The following is a 19420-nucleotide window of genomic DNA, read 5'->3' on the forward strand; positions in this document are numbered from 1 at the left end:
CAGAGGGAGAATATACAGTGATGGGGATGCAGACACAAACACAAACACAAGGACACACACACACACACACCTTCCCCCACCCGTAGCCCACCCCCCTGCAAACCTACCGTTCCCTAGTCGATGATGTAATGCTATCAGACCCCTCCTCTGCTGTCTCTCCCTCCCTCCATCTCTCACACACTCCTCTCTCTCTCCTTCTCCTCATTCTATTGGTGGCTCCCGTCTGCATCTGCTGGATCAGCTCTGACTCCCTGCACACACACACACACACACACACACACACATACACACACACACACACACACACGCTGACTCTCACACACTCTTACACATACACTACCAGGGGGATTCCTCCGCCACTGCAGCCTCTGCTCGCTCCACCTGGCTCCTGTCTTCCGCCGCTGAGGTGGGGGGGAAAGCACGGTGAGTCCCTCCTTTCTTTGAATGACAGCAGGCGATTGTGGTTCACAATAAGACAAAAGGGTGAGAGGACATTGTTTCTTTTCTGCAGAGAGTGGCGGACAAACACCGGCAGGCATTGCTGCCACTGCAGCCTGGGAGGAGAGGCTGGCGGCTGAGTTTGTGTGTGGAGTAATGAAGTGGTGTGAGGTTGCTCAGTTACTACAGATACCGGTCATCTAGGCGCTGGGTGCCATGGCAATAGATTGTATTCAGTCAGGGTCTTGGCTCATTGTGTGTCTGCGTCCTAGTAAGGTGCTGGAAGCTGCGGTGAGGTGCACGTGTGTGTGTATGTGTGTGTGTGTTCAGTGAAATCTGTTTGTATGCATATGTGTGCAGCCTGGATCCTGCAGCCTAAACATGCTCCAGGGTGTTGTGTGTTATCTGGTTTTTGAAAAATGTCAGTCACCTTTGAGATAACACAGGGGAGGAATCATATAAATGTAAACCAAAGCTGCTGCTGATGCTGCTGCATTAACTTCCTGTGATGGGTTAGTTTGTTCTGACTCCTGCCTGCTGCCCACGGAGGATATATTGGCTACAATAAAGCCCTGACAGTCTCATTATGTAGCCTACGTATAGATTGTTCCTGTTGTGTCACTGACAAAACAGGGTGTGTGCATGTGGTGTGAACTCGTGCGTGTGTGACATTTGGTCACTTGTACTGCTCTCTCTGTCTTCTCCTTCCTCCCATTATGTGCACTGGGCTCTTTCACTGTGAGGCTCAATGACATTGAATCTAATAGGAAAAAGTAATTCTATTATTGCCACGGCTTTTGACTGCTAAACGACACATTAATGATAATGGAAGCAAGGAGAGAAGTCATTGGTTTTTTCTTTCTAGCCTTGATGAATTGCATTTTGTGTAGCAGTACACTGCAACCTAACCTTTTACGTCCACTGTGTTGAAATGTTAATATTTTATAATGCTTGGTCTACTCCACATGTGGACACTCTCATAACTAATTCATCCAGATGTTTTTTTTTTCCATTTCTACATCACATGGAGCTGAGAAAAAGCCAGACATGATTTTTGTCCTTTTCGATATATAGATGCCTCATTCTGGATAATTTCTAAGGACGTCAATAGTTGCTGAGTACATCACAGGGATCCATAATTCAAACAAATATCTTGTAAATCTGGATTGACGTGGATAATCCATCAAATGCTACCAGCTCACTGGCAGCAAATCCAACAATATGTTTTCTATGCTACCTAATAAGCATGACGTTCTTCAATTAGCAAACAAACAAATTAGCTTTGGAATGCTTTTCCACTCATTATTATCACTGATTGCAGCTATAACCACATAGAAAGGACCAAAGCCACAAAGATTTTCACATGTCAGATGGCCTCGTTTACATCTCTGCAGTGCCTCATGGAACAGTGTGTGCAAATATGTTTGAGGATTGTTTTAATCAATGATCAGCACAAGAAACATGTCTTCCTCAAGGCTCTGTTACTTTTAAATACTCTCTATTTTCAAAACTGGTTAATGAGATGGTGGTCCAACAGCAAACTAATAAACCAACAGACAAAGAGGAGGTTCAGTAGTGCATAGTACGTTCCTGTTGGCTGGTAAAGAACTATTTGGCTGCTTAAAGGGTTAATGTGTGGTCAAACTGCCATAGTTTATTGATTTCTTACTGTTTGAATCCCATTACAGTGCACAACAGACAATGTGTCTCCCTACTGCCCCAAAGACCTTTAGAAGTAAGACCAGGAGCTAACGTTGCACTCTGTGGCCCTGGCAGAAAATCTAAATGTTCATATTCTTCTGAAGCAGTTCATGTGTTACTAGATCGTCCTCTGATGCTGAGGAGTCTCTTCTTTCATCGGTTTTGTCACAAATCCTGACTTCCTGTAAAGTGGAGATGAGGATACAGAACTTTCTGTGCCGCTACATTAGATGTGCTCACTGAACCTGTTCATTTTGTACCTGCCCTCACTCAAACCAATCACCTGAAGTGAATATGAATATTTGAACTCACTCAAAGAAGAACAGTAAAAAAAAAAAAAAAAAAGGTCAATCCAATCAATATTTCATTGACTCTGCCAACTGTGGAACCAATGTGGATCCTAAAAACAGCACAGAAGGATGCACACACCTTTCAGTCACTGCTTAGTGCAGACTATGTGTATGTGTGTACTGTTTGGTCTATATACAGGCTGTTATTTTTCTTTTTTTAAATCAAAGATGTGAGTGTTGCTTTAAACAGAAACACCACAAGTATTCCTAAGAATAAAACATGTGAGGCTTACTTGTGGAAAACCAGACCCAGGACAGCTGCTCTGGCTCTTCCATCCCGAAAACACTGAGGAACTATTTCACCCAAACTAGCCAACATATGTCATGCATACTATGACAAGATTTTCAACTTTAAAAGCTTCCAAATTCTAAATGTATCCAGTCTAACGTAATCAATAATACTTCCAAACTAATGAGCTGCTTTTCTGCAAGGGACAGAACTTCAGAGCACGAGGATACCTGTTACTGCACAGTGGTTTAACACAGACTAAACACAGAACAGAAGGCGGAGAGCAAAGGAAAGGCTGATCCTTGTTGATCCTTGTTTAGCATATGAAAATCTTGTATGTCTGTTCATTTCTGGACATTTAATTTATGCTATTATCACAACTAAAACTACTAAAATAGTTACTAATAACTTACTTAGCTGATGGAAATTTCAATCTGTTTTCAATTAGCTGTTTTCTGTAACTTTCCACAAACCTCATCAGAGCTTAACTGAAAGTGGAGCAGCTTCAAGTTTAGATTTTCTGGCTTTTAATTTGAGGAAAAGATCATAAAAACACTTAAAGGATAATCGTGCCATTAGACCCAAGAAACACAAAAGCAGTTTCTTAAATTTAATGATATTCCCCTTTAACGCTGTGCTATATTTAATGTCAAGATTAATAATGTTCTTTGTGCTGATAAATTCATACAAAAATCAGAAACTCATTAATTCATTCCCAGTGCCTGGAGGCTTTCTTCGACAGCCCTCCCCCTCCTCCTGCTGAGCAGCTGTGCAGGACCTTCACCTATGCCCTCCTACTGCAGCATCCACAGCCTCACAGCCTCAGAACCAGCAAGAAAGAGCCAGACAAAGAAAATCCATGTGTTGAGCAAACACACACACGCCAGCGTCTTCATTAAACTGGACTGTCCGTTTTTGACGTCACTTCCCTCAAGCTCTCAGGGGAAAACGTGCATTAATCTCGTAACATCCTATTGTATTCATATTAACACCACATGTCAGCCCTTCCCCCAGTGTCCACACAGAAGCTGTCATCCAAACAGTTGAGCTATAGCTCCAATTTGTCATCGTGGCACCAAGGGTTCAAGTCTTAATCTTTGCCACGTTTGACTCTCTTTTTATCTGGTTTTCTATTTGTCTTTCTCCCTTTTATAACTTTACAGTTTACTGGTCAGTGGAGCAGAAATTCTGTAGAGCTAATCCAAAAGATAGGCTGCTTGCATCCTTCTTTTACACACCACATGTCCAGATTTATACAAGTTTTTGCTTTGTAAAGTTTCACAGGCAGGCAACCTTAAAGGCAAATCAAGGAAATGAAAAATTGCAGAACCTTGAAGGTAAAAGCAAGATTTTTCATAGTTCAACCATTCAGTCTTTAGCTGTTTTTTGATGAGCAGTGTTGACAAGTTAGGTGGTAAACCTCTAAGCTTTGATTATATGAGGGAACCAAAGCCTTGAAAACTCCCTCTGAGATGATTGGACATATCAGGAATGAAAGTAAGAACCAATTAAAGTCGATGGCATGATTCGCACCTACTGTTTAATCATTTTCCTGTCACTATAAACATGTGCCTACTTGTGACATGTGCGTGAGAGATATAGAGGGAGAGGTGGCAGTGACGGTGCAGGAAGGATAAAATGACAAAAACAGGGAAAGCCACCTCTCTTGCCTTTGATATGGACATGAGCTGCCATCTGCAACAACACTGATTTACTTTATTTATTTTGGGTCACACTTGTTGTTACCAACAACTCTCCCTGGATATGGGTGTGTTCCCTGCTTTATTAAAGGGTCAGTTCACCCAAATTTCCCTAAATAAAACAAGTTATCTCACTTACCTCGAGTAATATCTAGCCAAGTTGGGGTTTTTTGTGTGTGACCTCAGGTCTTTGGGTATTCGGGCCTGAGGTTTCTGCCTGAACCCAATATGATGGAGGTGAAGGGAATTGTTTGTTTTTGTTTGTTTGTTTGTTTGTTTGTTTGTTTGTTTGTTTGTTTGTTTCACATTACTGGAAATATTACACTTTTTACACTTTGTACATTACATATTTACACTACAAAAATTCACAAACAGCAGCCTTTCCAGAATAGATTTAATATTTATTATTCAAAATCGTTTTGGGGCTTTTTTTCACCTCCGCCCACAATTTATTTTTATTTTTCAGCTGTAAGCTGCTCCTCCATTTGCATTTCTGAATTGTATTATGGGAGAACAGCATGTATCAACAGCACAACAAAAATGTTTTTAGTTTGCTGTCTGCTTCAAGTTTCCATCGTCACTTTTCTAGTGTGAACACTATAAATACTGAAAACCTGCTGAGAATCAGTACGGGTTTCATTTAGGAAACAGCGATTGCATTTTGTGCTAATTAGCAAGTTTCAGCATGCTAACGTGGTAATCATGCTAATGTTAACATGTCACGAGCTGCTAGCTTAAGCGTTGTTGAAATGTCATCTGTTGTTGACTATATACTATCAGGGGTAAGTGAGAAAATAATTGTTGCTATTTTTATTTACATTGTGAATCTATGATGGTGACACAAAAGTTACTGAGAAACATGTCTTTTCTGATTTCCATCTGGTCCAACCAAGAAATATTAGTTTACATCACTTTACCAAATGTGCATAAAACATATGGTCACAGCCAACAGCACTTGGAGTTTGATTTAAAAATATCAAAACAGCAAGTCATTGCTCGCCATGATATATGAGCAACCTGTCAAAACAACTCCACTCCGGATCATTTATAGTGGAAGCAAATGGGACACTTTGAGGCCGGGGTGCTGCATCAGTTAAGTAGTCATGAATCATCAGTGTGAAAAGAGAAGGCCTCCTGCGTAGACAGAGAGAGACAGAGAGAGAGAGAGAGAGAGAGAGAGGATGAGTGAGATGTGGGGACATTTTTGGGACTGTCGGAGCGGGACAAGGTGAGAACACAACGATGAGTCATAGTGCTGTTAGCGCTGCGGGAGGCACCTGCACCGGGCTGCTCTGACTTCATCACAGCCTGCAGGGGTGGAGCTTACTGGTCAGGGGGAGCGTACCTAGGAATCATGACTTTGACCTTGTTGCATGTCAACAATTCTTGTTTTCATCAGACACTACTCATATTACATATACCTCCTTTTTGGCTGACCACCGAGGTCAGTCCTACACATGGGTCTGTATGTGACAGACTGACTGAGTGATACCACATTATTCGGGGGTGCGGGGCTGCTCGAGGTTCGCAGTGCACACCTGTTTAAACACATTGTCATTGGCCTCATAACGACAGTGCTTTTACTTCACCCATCTCATTTCAAAAGTAACTATTGGGGCCAAAGCACTGAGTGGTGGAAAAGTGCTATGGTTTCTCCAAGGTTTATTATATTATTGAGCATATTATTACTTGTTTGTATTGCTCGGACAAAAGCATACTAATATCCAAAATATTCACATCCTAGACACTATCATTAAATAGTCCTGTAACACATTGCCAACAAAATCATGAAATTGCATTGAACAAATGCAGTCAGCCATACACTAGGTTTTGACCTAGTGTTGTTATTGTAGGTATAAGGGAATAAAATCACCATTCAGTTTACCACCAAGCTAGTTATCAGTAAACAAGACTAAGAGTCTACAGTCATGTTCTCAGGCCTATGAGGTTGTACATGTGCACAGCTGTGCTTTGAGCTAAATGCTAACGTCAGCATCCTGAAATCTTGATGTTTATTCATAGACTGTATATAAATAATGGACGTAGTCACCGTGACGTCACCCATTGGTTTGTGGACTGCCCGTTGGAAGCCACGAGTTCAGCCTTATATTCGTCGCCATCTTGCGTCGCCATCTTGTTTCCGATACGCAGAGCAGACCATAATTGGACTGTGGCGGAGCGCGAGGGATCTGACGACACTGACTACAGCCTCTCTACACCGGCAACCCGACTGAGAGAAGCCGCTGCTAATTCATGTTAGCATTAACTGGAGCATTAACTGGGATGTTAGTTTTGGCAAGCAAAAAAACAAAAACAAAATGTATCTTTCTTACCTCAGAAAAATGAACAGCGACTCCTTGGAGCGTCTGTTAGTCCAACTAAACACTGAACAAGACATTTTTACTGAACAAAACGTTCAAATAAACTGTCATTAAGCGAAAATACAGTGTGAAAGGGTCAAAGTTATGAGACCAAATTGGTAAACGTCCTCTTTTCTATCTATATAACGTTATATAACTTTATTGACACGTTACTGACACGAGACTGCGGCAGTTGCAGTTGCTCTGGCAAACTCAAGTAACTAAGAAATCATGTTTATTTTTACTTTAATACAATCGTCAAATGAACAAATAATATCGATCTCTCTCTGATTGCAATTTTCCTTTAAAACCAAGAAGCAGAAGCAGTGAAATGTTGTGATTGTCTTTTACAGGAAGTACACAACAGCCATGTTGGATGTGATTCATCACGTCCCTAATCCACACACTATGCTAGTAAAGGTGTACACAGTGTACATCCAATCCAATCCAATCCCCCTTTATTTCTATAGAACATTTAAACAACACAAACGTCTCCAAAGTGCTGTACATAAAATCAACAATAAAACAAACAATTCCATATACCAGCATATATATATATTATATCAGCAATAACTATATACTAGCAATAATAGCTTATAATATAAGTGTATAAATCTAAAATGATGCCATAAATAAAACAATACAATCAAACAGATAAACATAGTAATATAAAATAAAAGACGTAGTTAAAAGTAGTAAAATAAATAAAATAAATAAAAGACACAGACACATACATGTGCCCAGAGACACCGCATCAGACTGCATTTGAGCATGTGTATCAAAGAGAAAGTAATGACCTGATCTCATTGACAAAAGCTTATTTGGTGGGTAAATTGCCAAAACATTTAAGGCGAGTCTGCAAATCTGGTGTTGTGTATTACTGAAAGAGCCTGTCATATACTTAACCCCAATAAAAGCTCCACGGGTGTCCGTGACCTTAATATGAATGGCGACTGTATGCTCTCTGGTGTTTGGTGCCACAACAAGCGGATATTATTTGATTGCAGCGGTGGATTAAGGCTGATGTGATCAACAACTGCTGAGCATTTGTGAAATGCAACCTTCAGGACTTAAACACAGCCCTAATTGATGATTTCTTCTTTTTATTATTTCTTCAAAGTGTAAAATGTTTCAAATAAACCCCAGCATGCTCATTACCAGGAGGCCACTTACTTCTTATAAAAGTGCTTCACCCAAGCTGCAGAGTTACACGGCATATTGTTATTGCATCATCAGTGCCACGACTGCCATTTCTTTTCCTCCTTTTTTTAAGTGTGAGGTAGAGGCTAATTTGCACTCGCAATTTTTTAAATTGAATTATTTGTTTTTTGGAGGATTTAATTGCAGTTTGGGGGATATAGTATAGTTTAATGCATTCATATAATATTGCACCAACTAGCACTGCAGAACAAGCAGAGAAGCACCCATTTTTAGAGAAAATTCATATTGCCGAGTCGTCCATCCACTCTCTGTTGTTGCAAGCTTGACTTTTGCAAAGTTGGATGATTTTAATCTTCTCAAAAGTAATCCTTGATTGAATTTGAGGGATTACTGAGGACCTGGCAGATAAAGGAGAGCAACTTTGATTTGGCGTCTGTCTGTCAGAGAACATAATAGAGAGAGAGACATGCCTATAGTGAAAGAAAAAGAAAAGACAGGGACAGAGACAGAGACAGAGACAGAAGCCCCTTTCATAGTGCCATCCTGCAAATGTCCAGCTAAACTGCCGGAAAGATCTGTGCCGGCTTTTTGCCTTAGGCCGTTATATTCTTACCCCTTCATAGTGCAGTCTGCCGTCGTGGAACAAGGTGGAGAAGATGATAGTCAGAGCAGCAGCAACAGTTAGCACTCTAGCAGTACAGTGTGTATGTGCTGTTCACTTAGCGACCTCCGTTTGTTTACAACAAGCACCGGACACTGTGCACAGTTAGCGACAATGGTTTGTTTACGATCAGCGGCGGACACCAATAGCGGCTGCAGTTGTTGTGCCGCTGAACTGTGATTGGATGACTTTTGGACCAAGTGGGAGGTGTGTGTTAGAAGTGACGAGCTATGTCAAATGTCCCAGCTTGCCGGGTTGTCCCGTTCATAGTGGTCCCGCTTACAACAGTCCCATCAATTTTCTGCCTCTGCGACTACCTCTGGAGGCAGAAAATTGGTGGAATCATTTGATCCCGGCATCCCGCTTTAGGCATGTTCATAGTGGAGGCGAGACATTACAGAGCCGTAAATGTACTGCAGGAAACGGCATTATGAAATGGGCTATATGTCATTATGTCATAAATTGAACCCCCATCAGTCAATATGTTTCCCTTATGGTGCTCATTCTTTGATTTATCTGTGGCAAAGTCATGCAAAACCAGCCAGAGAGTGACAAGATTTCCAGAATAAAGTGTCAGGGTTTTCTCAGGACGGACTATCAGGATGCAGCCCCAAGCATTCTGTGTTACTGTCATCACATTTCTTGGTGTTAACAGTCAAAATATCTGACAAATTCCCACATTGTCGTATGTCACTGAAAGCAATGAGCTGTAGACTAATTATTAATGTTATCTTCTCCCCTGCGGGTGTCAAGAGTGGTTATGTGTTATGCTTGAAAATATCTTTTGTGTCCCTCCTTGTCAAGAAAATATCATGATCATTTTGATTGGACATCCTGGGCAGAGCAGAAGGTGCTCTGCTGTTTTGAGCTTTTAAAGGGACAACTACATGACCAGAGTCCACTGAGCTTTTTACTCTTTTAGGGACAAAAAAGGGAGATTACATGAATGGCTGATTCTGGCTGTGTTCAGGTCTTTGCCTTCATAGATAATCCCCTGTAATTCTCTTTGTGGTGGACGCTCTCAGTTGTCATTCATTGTTTGACGGCTGCAGGGTAGAGAAGAGAGAGAGAACACTGATACCCAAGACAAGAGTGTGAGAGGAGAAGTTTTCTCAGCAAAGAAATCTGCCAGTGTCAGAATCTGAGAGAAGATGCTGTAAGATTTGAGTGCCTTCACTTTTCATACACTGTGAGATATACAGCACACATTTGATACTTCAGAAAATGTTTCAAAAAGAACATGCAGAGCTTGATCCACTACTCCTATACATTGTTGACAATATACTGCATATAGTATATGTTATATATTATGAGTATGTATGTATTTTTATTTTAAATCTGACAAATGTGTTTATAATAATTCTAATATGAAAGTGTTACTTTTCATAGAAGCAATTCACAGTATGCATAATAACAACAACATTAACAACAATAATAATAATACATTTTATTTCTAATGCACTTTACATTATAAAATAATGTCAAAGTGCATCATTTTTTGTCTGCAAATTTTGTACGGCAAAGATCAATTAGTTGTTAACTATTAAGGGAATTGCCAAGTATTTTGATAACCATTAATCAGTTTTAGTAATTTTCTTTAAAAAAAAAAAGAAAGTTATTGGATTCCAGTATCATAAATATAAATAGGCAATTTTCTGGTTTCCTTGCTCCTCTATAACTGTAAACTGGGTTTGCTTTTAACCAAATGAACTGTATGATTTGTGTATTTTATTGTTTTGTATGAGATGATTTTGTCCTAGTTTGTATTTTTATATGAAACTTTGCCCATCTTGACCAAGATTCCCTGAGGAAAAATTGTATCTCAATGGGATCTTTCAGGTTTATACAAAATAAAGTTGTGGACAAAACATTTAATTTGAGGACAAAGTCTTGGGTCTTTGATCAACTTATAGATTCATCAAGAAAATAATCATTAGTTGTAGCTCCAGTTCGCTACTATTGGCCCTTTCTTCCGACACAGAGGGAAAATTGGAGTAAAAATATGAAACCCAGGTGATATTTTATGTAGCCTAGGGGTGCACCGATTTCCTTAATTTTGCGGGATCTGCGATCGGCCGATTCTTTTACATCAAACCGATCTTGTGTTGTATGTATGTTGTACTATAACGAAACCAAAAACTCAGGACACTTTATTTATGGTTGCAGTTCTTTTGTTAGTTCGTCCTGTAAATTGTTGCTATTCATTTTAAGTTACAAAATGTATTAACTACCTCAGACATTGTGATTTCCTTTTATTTGTTAAAGAAAAATACTGCTGTGTTATTGTTTTTCAATGAAATAATTCAAACATTGAAGGTGTATGCTGTGAGTTATAAAAAAATCGGTATCGGCCAAAATCGGAATCGGCATGTCAGGCTTTTTAAAAATCGGTGATCGGCCAGAAAATTGCAATCCGTGCACCCCTAATTTTATGCATTAGTTAAGTAAAAGTGATTTACTGAGGAAGTGAGTGGCCATATGTGTCACAAACACAGAGTGCAGGTCTGTAGCTGCAGGCAGCAGCGTGTGCTGTGGGAGGAGCTAAAGTTTAGCAGTCTTCAGTGTGTAGTGAGGGAGGCTCGACGGATGATGGGCTTCAGTTCACGGACACGCTAACGGACTCTAACGTGCTCAAGCTTAGGCACACTTGGCGGATTTTAAACGATGTTACGGTCCATTTTTTGACAGTTTTTTTCCAACGACTGTGAAGACCTGAGCTGTGACCGAGATTTTACTCTTCTTTCCGCTGCAGCTCGTGCATGGTAAGGTCTTTATGCTCTGCTCGGTGTGCTTCGGTTTTCAGGTTAAACACCTTTCAAACGGGGAGAGGCGACACGGAGTAAATCTGAATCTTTAGTTCATTAATGTTTGTTTGAGGGGAGAACTATTGTGTGGGTGTCTTTATCCTTGAATTAATGTACATTTGAAGCATAAGTTTAAGGTCTCATGTGGCAATTTATGAATAAGATTGGAGATAAAAACAAAAATTAACGTTTTTGGTGAACATGTGTAACCGGTGGTGGTGTTTCTCCTCGTGAAAGCGACATTAACCACAGACTTTGAATGTATCCTTTTATACAGTTTGTGGTTTTGCTCACCTCAGAGCTGCTTATGTCATGTCCATCACTGATATTCTAAATAAAGATCTCTTGCACACAATGCCTGCTGGCTCCTGAAAAAAGAAAAAGAAAAATATATATATACAAATGTGAATTTAATTTTCATAAATAACATCATTAGCAGGGATTTGCAGCACTGTAAAAGCAATATGCAGTGTGTGGAGACAGACCCATGTGGGTAAACAGCTGTTATTCCCATTCAGCCCAAATAAACAACAAACACTTCTGTTGCATTGGCTCTGCTTTAAAGCTCTTTGTGACTTTTAAAAAAAAAATTTTTTTACCAGACTTTTAAAAAAGTATTCTGGTTTAATCATCCAGGTTTGTGAACACCATGTGGAGCCTTTTGGAATAGTCCAGCTTTACACTTGCTTAATGACACCTCGCTTTTTCCTGTTATTTCCTCCAAATAGCAGCCTCCTCTTATCTCAAGTGACATGTTGTAAGAAAAGTGTTGATACATCCCCCAACAAACACTCTTCCACCCTGGATAAAGCATTCTTTTTTCTCAAAAGGCCCAAACCACAAGTGTTTATGAAATTTGTTCTTTATCCCAAACTGATGGACCTAATCTGGAGGTTATGATGCGTGAGAGAGCCGGAGCCTAGTTCAGTGTTTAGATGGTGCTGATATGCTTTGCTGGAATCTGACTGTAAATGACCGGCGGAGCAGTCTTTTCCCCTTTGGGCCTCTGCTGTTCTTGTGCTTCCCTTACCCGAGTGTGATACTGTATCAGTAACACTAATAACACTGATAGAGTCTCTGGCTCTCTTACTGTAAACAAACCTTTCTCTGGAAGCACTTGCAAAAGCATCTTACATGCTCGCCCCTCATTCTCCCTCTGTTTCTCTGAAAAACACACACATATGCACACACAGACCCCCGCCCACACTATCACACACACATTCAAACACTCCAAACAAACACACAGACTCCACCCAACACTCCACCCACTGTAACAACTTCAGAGGAATGGTCAGCATGTGGAGAGGTTGTGGTAAAAGAGTTGGAAGGGAAGTTGAAGCAAGGGGAGGGGAGTGCACTCTGGTTGTATTTAACTCCCAAAAGGTTAGTGATATCCCATGCTAGTGCCCAGAGTGACTCAAAGTGCTTAGTATAAGTTGATGGGAACTTGCGTGTCCAGGGTCCCTGTGCAGCCTCCTATTCTGTGAGGAGATGTGGGAAAACCGTCATTTCACTGGGCCAAAGCCAGATTGCACCCAAAGACGGAGCAGGCATGAAGCCAGGCACGCTGCCTTTCCATCAGCTGAGTTGAGTTAGTGCAGATGCGTTGATAAAGGGTTTGTTGTCCATCCCAAAGAAAGAGCAATGTGTAAAAAAAGAAAAATCCATGCAGCTTTTGTTTTCCTGCAGCTTTAACATTTGCCACGTCAGTTTGAGGAATCTGCAAGAATTCTTTTAGCATTAATGCAACCTGAACTGTGAAAAGGCACACCTCGCCTCTACACATGGCCAATAAGGTTTAATGGTTCACATTTACATTCACTAACACCTGGCCGTAGCCCCTATTTGCTGACTGTCTCTGCTGTGTCTACGCATAGTTTTGTCTGCCAGTTTGCAAGGCCATTCATATTCAGTGTGACCTGCAGGTCTGGTGGAAGGCCAGTTAAGCCCGCAGGGGTTTACATGTTGGACCAAAGGAGGGCTCTCAATGCAGGTGATGTCCCTCTGGGGCCGTAAGAACCGGCATTCATTTCCCTAATTTAACTTATCCACCCCCCTGCATTTTGCTGGCATTACTTTCACAAACAAATCTGTTTTTGATAGTAAAAACATGTGTTCTTCTTGCATTTGACCCATTCATATGAGACTGTTTTCATGCTGCGTCCTCATACAGGACCTGAGTCTTTAGCTACAAGTCTACATATATCACAGCTTAACCACAAGATTACACCAGTCCTAATGGGCATACTGTTTATTTGCATAATACTGTTTAGCAGATTAACAGTGTGTGTAAAAAGAGAGTATACTTTCATTTATTAAATGTGGTTTCTGCTGTGTTTACACTTGAGATTCAACATGTCGTGTATCTTTCAAGCTTTTGTATTCTATATTTGGGCAACTTATGAAAGGTTAATGTAATCTTTTGCAGTCTAATAATGTTCCAGAAGTATTTGACCAGAGAGGAAATGGTGGAGGACCAGAATATCAACTGTGATCTTAGATTAATGCTACAGTATAGCAAGCCTTTTGTTGTAATTGAAAAGCATGTTCACACATGCACAGTTAATTTAACCTGTGACAGACCCATGTTTAACAGTGGTTAGGAACAACCTGTAAAACCAGGTTGGTCAAAACATTTCAGGTTTATTATAAAACCAGGTTTATATCACTGTGACAGGTGTTTAAATCAGACGTGCCCTCTGCATCAACTTGGATGAGGCCTTAACTGAGGTGTCTGTCTTTGGATAGAAATCTATTATGTAACATTTTTTCCAGAGAGAAATGAATGTCTTCCCCATTTTCCTTCTCTCATTTTGAAAGAAATGTAGGGAAAAAAGAAACTGTGTCTTTTGTAATGAAAAGCAGACTGTCTGTGTGCATGGAATGTTTGTCTTTGTGAATTTGCTGATAAAGTATATCTTATATTTCAGTTGGAGTGATATGGATACAGTTATTGTGTTTTTATTTTGCCCCCGAGGTAGTCTTAAGATTTAGTATTTACATGGGAAATTGCAAAATAACACAATATTCTTTCACTATATAAACAAAGAACTTGTATTCTTCCATGTAGCAGGAGGGGAAAGTTATCAGGCACTCGCAGTTAAAGAAAAAGTGTCTTTTATTGCTAAGAAGAGATAAGCAACCCATTTACTAAAGGGAATACTGCAGTTTTATTTCTTTTGAATCACCCTTAAAGCTTCTTGTCTAACACATTTACAAACCACGTCAATATACACGCCAGTACACGTCATACTGCAGTGCTTCTGTCCATGTGTCCACTCCTGCAATATGAAGCTGCAAGCATTTATTGATCAATCATGCATCAGTAGAAGAAACTAATTTCTGTAAGGGACTGTATGGAAAATTATTAGGTTTTTTTTCACATTTTATTTCAGTCATCCCTAAAGATATCACTACATCATACAGAGTTACTGTACAGATTTCATGTAAAGAGGTTTGCTTTGCCATATGTACCAATGTTTTTGTCTGCAATACATTTTGCACTTTCCATTTTAACACAAAATGTGGCCTCAGGGACTATGTTATTATCATATACACTTCCTCTGTGTATGTGCCTTCTCCAAGTTCATGTCACACTGACATGCACAGGAGACCAATGCTCACATGGCTGGTACCGGTGAAAATGACCGGGCCGGGTCGGGACCGCATTGTTGTGGATGGCAGGTCCCCCTTGTGATTGTGAGCCACCCCTTTTAACACTATTAGCCAAGTCAGCACTGTTGACCGTTTTTAGCACCGGTGGGACTGCGGTCCCGACCAAGGGGGGCAGTACAGAGGTAGCAGCCAGGATCAACTCTGTTGTTGTTGATAGCACAGCAAGTACATTAGCGCAGCTAGCACTGCTAGCCACTGCCATTTTGGCTCAACCAAGCACCTTTAAATTTTATGACATTTGCAGAGGGGGAGTATTGCTGCTTATTTTAATTCCAAAGAAGGATCTGAAGTAAACGTTGACACTAGGAAAACAAAAGATTCCCCACCCAAATAATTTTCACACAGTCCCTTACTTCTATTGTATTTTAATTGGAAATCACGTCTTGATAATGCTATCCATCGTTCTAATCATTTCTAATTATTTTCTTGACTTGATCACCTGTTCTAGGTGAATAAATTAATTATGGCACCTTTCCTTATCTGTCCCATGTATCGGCTATTATCAGTGGGATGGTTGCCAGGAGGGACCACACTGTTGACTTATTACTTCCTTTATTGGTGGCGACTCCTCACATAGACAAAGATGGAGCTCCTGACAGTAAACAAAACAGAAGTGCTTCAGCTGTTCCTTTTGATGTCGACATGTTTGCAGAGAGTAAACAGCCAACGGCCTTGAGGCGGCGAAGCAGACAAACGACTCAAAGTGTGTCATGTTACCACTTGAGTGATGAGTAATGTGAACAGTTTTATGGTCAAGGCTTGTCGTTGTGATCATCAGTGTTAGTACCTGAGTTCGCTGACGTGATTGCGGTGTGGCTCTGACAAGGTGAAACAGGGGCCAGAGGCAGAATATCGTCATCTGATACACTTTTAAATCCTATTTCCCTGCTTGTCAAATCGAGTCAAGAAATGAGTCCTCACATCGGTTTAACTGTGGGGATTAATCGTGCCCCCCCAACTCAATGTTTAAGTCATGAGATGAATAGCCTACTATGGATCGCCAAGTCTTTGGATTTGATGGCGTAATTAGCAGATGAACTGTGATGCTAACACAGCGTGCTCCAGACCTCACAAAGACCTCTATTGTGTGATTACATGACTGTAAATCTTCATCTCTCCTTTGTCACGCCACAGAGTTTGTTAACAGACTTGGCTGACATCATCATCAACACAGCAGATGAATGAGATGTTGTCCTGTGTTGTGTTGGTCATTTGATAGCAAGAGTGATGCATCTTGGCTAGAAGGAGACCAGAGTGGCAGGGAAATAAATTAAATATTTTTTTTCCTTCTCACTGCTGACGTCTTGAGACGGTCATTAAATTTCAGTCTGTCAAGCAGTAGAGCCTTAAGCAAGTGGAAATCTGAATTCCTCTGTCTGTATTTTGATATGTTCCCACTGGAAGCAAACTGTTAATCATGAGGATTTCCTGATTGGTCAGCGCACTTCATTAGTTTAAATGGGTCATCAGGTTAAAAGTGTGGAGAGCTTTTCAACCCAGAAGCACATAATAAACAAAAGGAGATTAGTGTAATCTATTTTCCAGTCAGTTTGCACTCAAACAGCAATCATTTTTTTTAAATGCAGTTAAGAGATTTCCTCATAAGTGGCTTGCACATCTCCAAAGGTTCCCGTAGTTTCTGTAACAGGGCTGTGATCAAGTGAGACTCTGGGAAATTATGACTCCTATCATACTGCATTCTGACTGACATGCACAGCTCATTATTGACGCTTTGCGAGTTTTTCAAGAACCGATCTCCCACTGTTCCCCCGTCAGGCTTGAATAATTTCAGGCAAGGGCAACTCTGTATCAGAGGGAATAAGGTGACCCCAACTCTCCTTTAAGCACTTATCTCCTCTGCCAGTTCTGCTTCACTCGCTCGTTTGAAATGATAATTGCTCCTTCCTGCGTGGCAAAGATGAGCAGTATGTGCACAAATGTAAAAAGGGAGTTTGAATATTCCTCAGAGCCTATTGGAGCTTTGGATCACTCTTAAAGTGGTGTCACATTGCGCTCCTGGCTTTTCATTTCAACGATGTGTGTGTTTAGCATGTTGCAATAGATGTGACAGGGAGACGATTCCTGTCGCTAACGTAAAGATGACACACAGGGATGTGGAAGCAGAGTTCATCACTGCATTTTAATGAATGCCTTTGACTCAGAGACACGGGCACACCGGGATCATGGAAACAGTGCACGTAGTGTAGTTAAACAATTAACACAGACCTGTCTGCTAGCTCAGGGTCACGCAAAGCCAATTAGGACATATTCAATGTCCAGTCTGTGCCTGATTATCATGAGGAGACTTGATGCAAAGAGGTGGAACAGTCAGTTAGTGCGTTAATATGCATTCTAATGAAATATTAGGTGCAGATTAGGAGATTTTCCAATTATTGACATGTCACGCCTAAACCAGGTTATCTTTCTACATGAAAATGAATATCTAAGGGGTAAGGGGTGGTGGCTCACTGGTAGAACCACTAACATTGAGTTCTTGATGCAGTGGACCCGGGTATGAATCCGGCCTGAGGACCCTTTGCTGACCCTCTGACTCCCCCTTCCATTCTCCCTGTCACTATCAAATGCATAACAAATGCCAAAAAAATATCTTAAGAGAAAAAAAATCTAAACATACCTTAACTAAATTGTTATTCCTTTAAACCAGTAATCGCTCATAACAAGGGTGCGTGACATGTATTGAATATACGTGGGATGTAGTAGAGCATAAATTGTCAAATCATTTTTATTAAGCTGCTGGCCTACCCGTTCCCCGCCCATCCTGTCTCCTGGGCAAGTGTGTCTAATGTGTAAGCCTTGTGTTTTTGTGTCTGGAGGGAGGCACGGAGCAGGAAAAGGACCTGGTAAAAGTGAAAGGAGTGTAGTGGCAAAGTGAGTTTGGACGCCATTACGTCACTGTATACGTTACTGTATAGGTCTGTATACGTCTCTGCTCTCAGCAAGCATAATAACAACAACAACGGCAGACTCAATTGTCTCTTTACAAATGTTGCTCCTGGCTTTGAGAGCCTACATTGGCATCCAAACATGACATGTACAACACATTTGTGGTGCTCGTCTTAATTGCTATGGACGACGATTACATTCTTATTAACACTGAATGTAAGATGTTATTTGCCTTTTTTTGTAAGCCAATGGTAGCCCACAGACGCTAGCCTGTATCAATCACATTGCAGATAAACAAATAAAATAAAATGAATGATACACGTTTTAGTTGGTCTTATTGGTCATGATCATCCCGCCCCCAGCCTCAGATGTGAATGGTTCGTGGTGCGAGACCAGCAAAGAGTTGGTGCTGCTCTGGAACTAGTTTTCCTGGCTGAGAGTAGGGCCTTTGGCTGTAGAAAAGTGAGAAAATGGTTCAAAATTAGACACCGAAAAAGGGTACGTGAGCACTTCTGGTAAACCAAGTCAGATTAGTTACCATGCTGTCTCTGCAATCTGAGATCACCAAATTAACAGGATCGCAGAATCTGATATCCAAAAGTTTATGATGTGTAGAGACACTGAGTCTTGCACTTTGCATCTCTACCGTTGCTACACTTGACTCAACTCGCTTTTTTGGGTTGTAAGTTGTAAATAGATGGTACCTGGTATGACCTTGGTCAGGGTTCCAAGCAAACTGACATTAACAGGTAGTGTTAGAACTCTGCAGACCACCAACTGGTCAGAATAAATCATCAGTGTCCTGCACCACTCCACCATTTTTGTCTGTAGCAACCACACTTTATTTATTCACTTGACTTGACACTTCATTTAAAATTTAATAAAATGGCAGCTGTTCAGACATCAGTTCAGCCTGCAGACATTTCTCTGTTTGGATGATGATGAAAGGATCCAGCCAGAACTGTATATCGACAAGGCGTCCCTATAACTATATCGAGTACTATCGGCAGTGGAAAATGAAATCTTTAAAATACACCTGGTACTAAAAGTGAGGCGAGCAGAGTCGGGGCAAGTTGTACCATGCAGTGGAAATGAGACATAAGGTGCTCTGCACCTTCAACAAAATCTAATGATATTTTCATATTCCCTGTTAGCATACAGACCATGCATCTTCCTGGAAATGGATGCAGATCTATGTCCTTAAGTGGATCAATAAATTCTACACATTGTCTGTTCCTTAAATAGCACATCGAACATGCGACTACTGAGTGCTTTCTAGTTAAGTAAGTCCACTTTGTGTGTGTAATGCTCAAAGGAAACTTTTGATTCATACTGACTTACCCAATGGCATTTTGAACCACTAGTGGGTGAGTCAGTTTGGGGTCATGGGAAGCGACTGGCTTGCGGCTTGTGTTGCCTTTAGTTTCGTAAGAACTT

General features: G+C 40.7%; 1 protein-coding gene across 2 annotated transcripts in view; it reads left to right on the forward strand.

Moving 5' to 3' along the window:
• The first annotated feature begins 298 nt into the window (after positions 1–298).
• The window catches only part of LOC131984649 (semaphorin-4B-like), a 69609-nt gene continuing 50487 nt past the window's right edge, over positions 299–19420 (forward strand). The window contains exon 1 of one of the 2 annotated variants that reach the window (XM_059349563.1): positions 299–423. The gene's annotated coding sequence lies outside the window, so the exon portion shown is untranslated. Of the gene's footprint in view, positions 424–11167; positions 11363–19420 lie in introns of those variants that run through there. The other variant, XM_059349554.1, reaches the window with a different exon arrangement.

This window comes from Centropristis striata, chromosome 2, assembly GCF_030273125.1.
Source record: "Centropristis striata isolate RG_2023a ecotype Rhode Island chromosome 2, C.striata_1.0, whole genome shotgun sequence".
NCBI lineage: Eukaryota > Metazoa > Chordata > Actinopteri > Perciformes > Serranidae > Centropristis > Centropristis striata.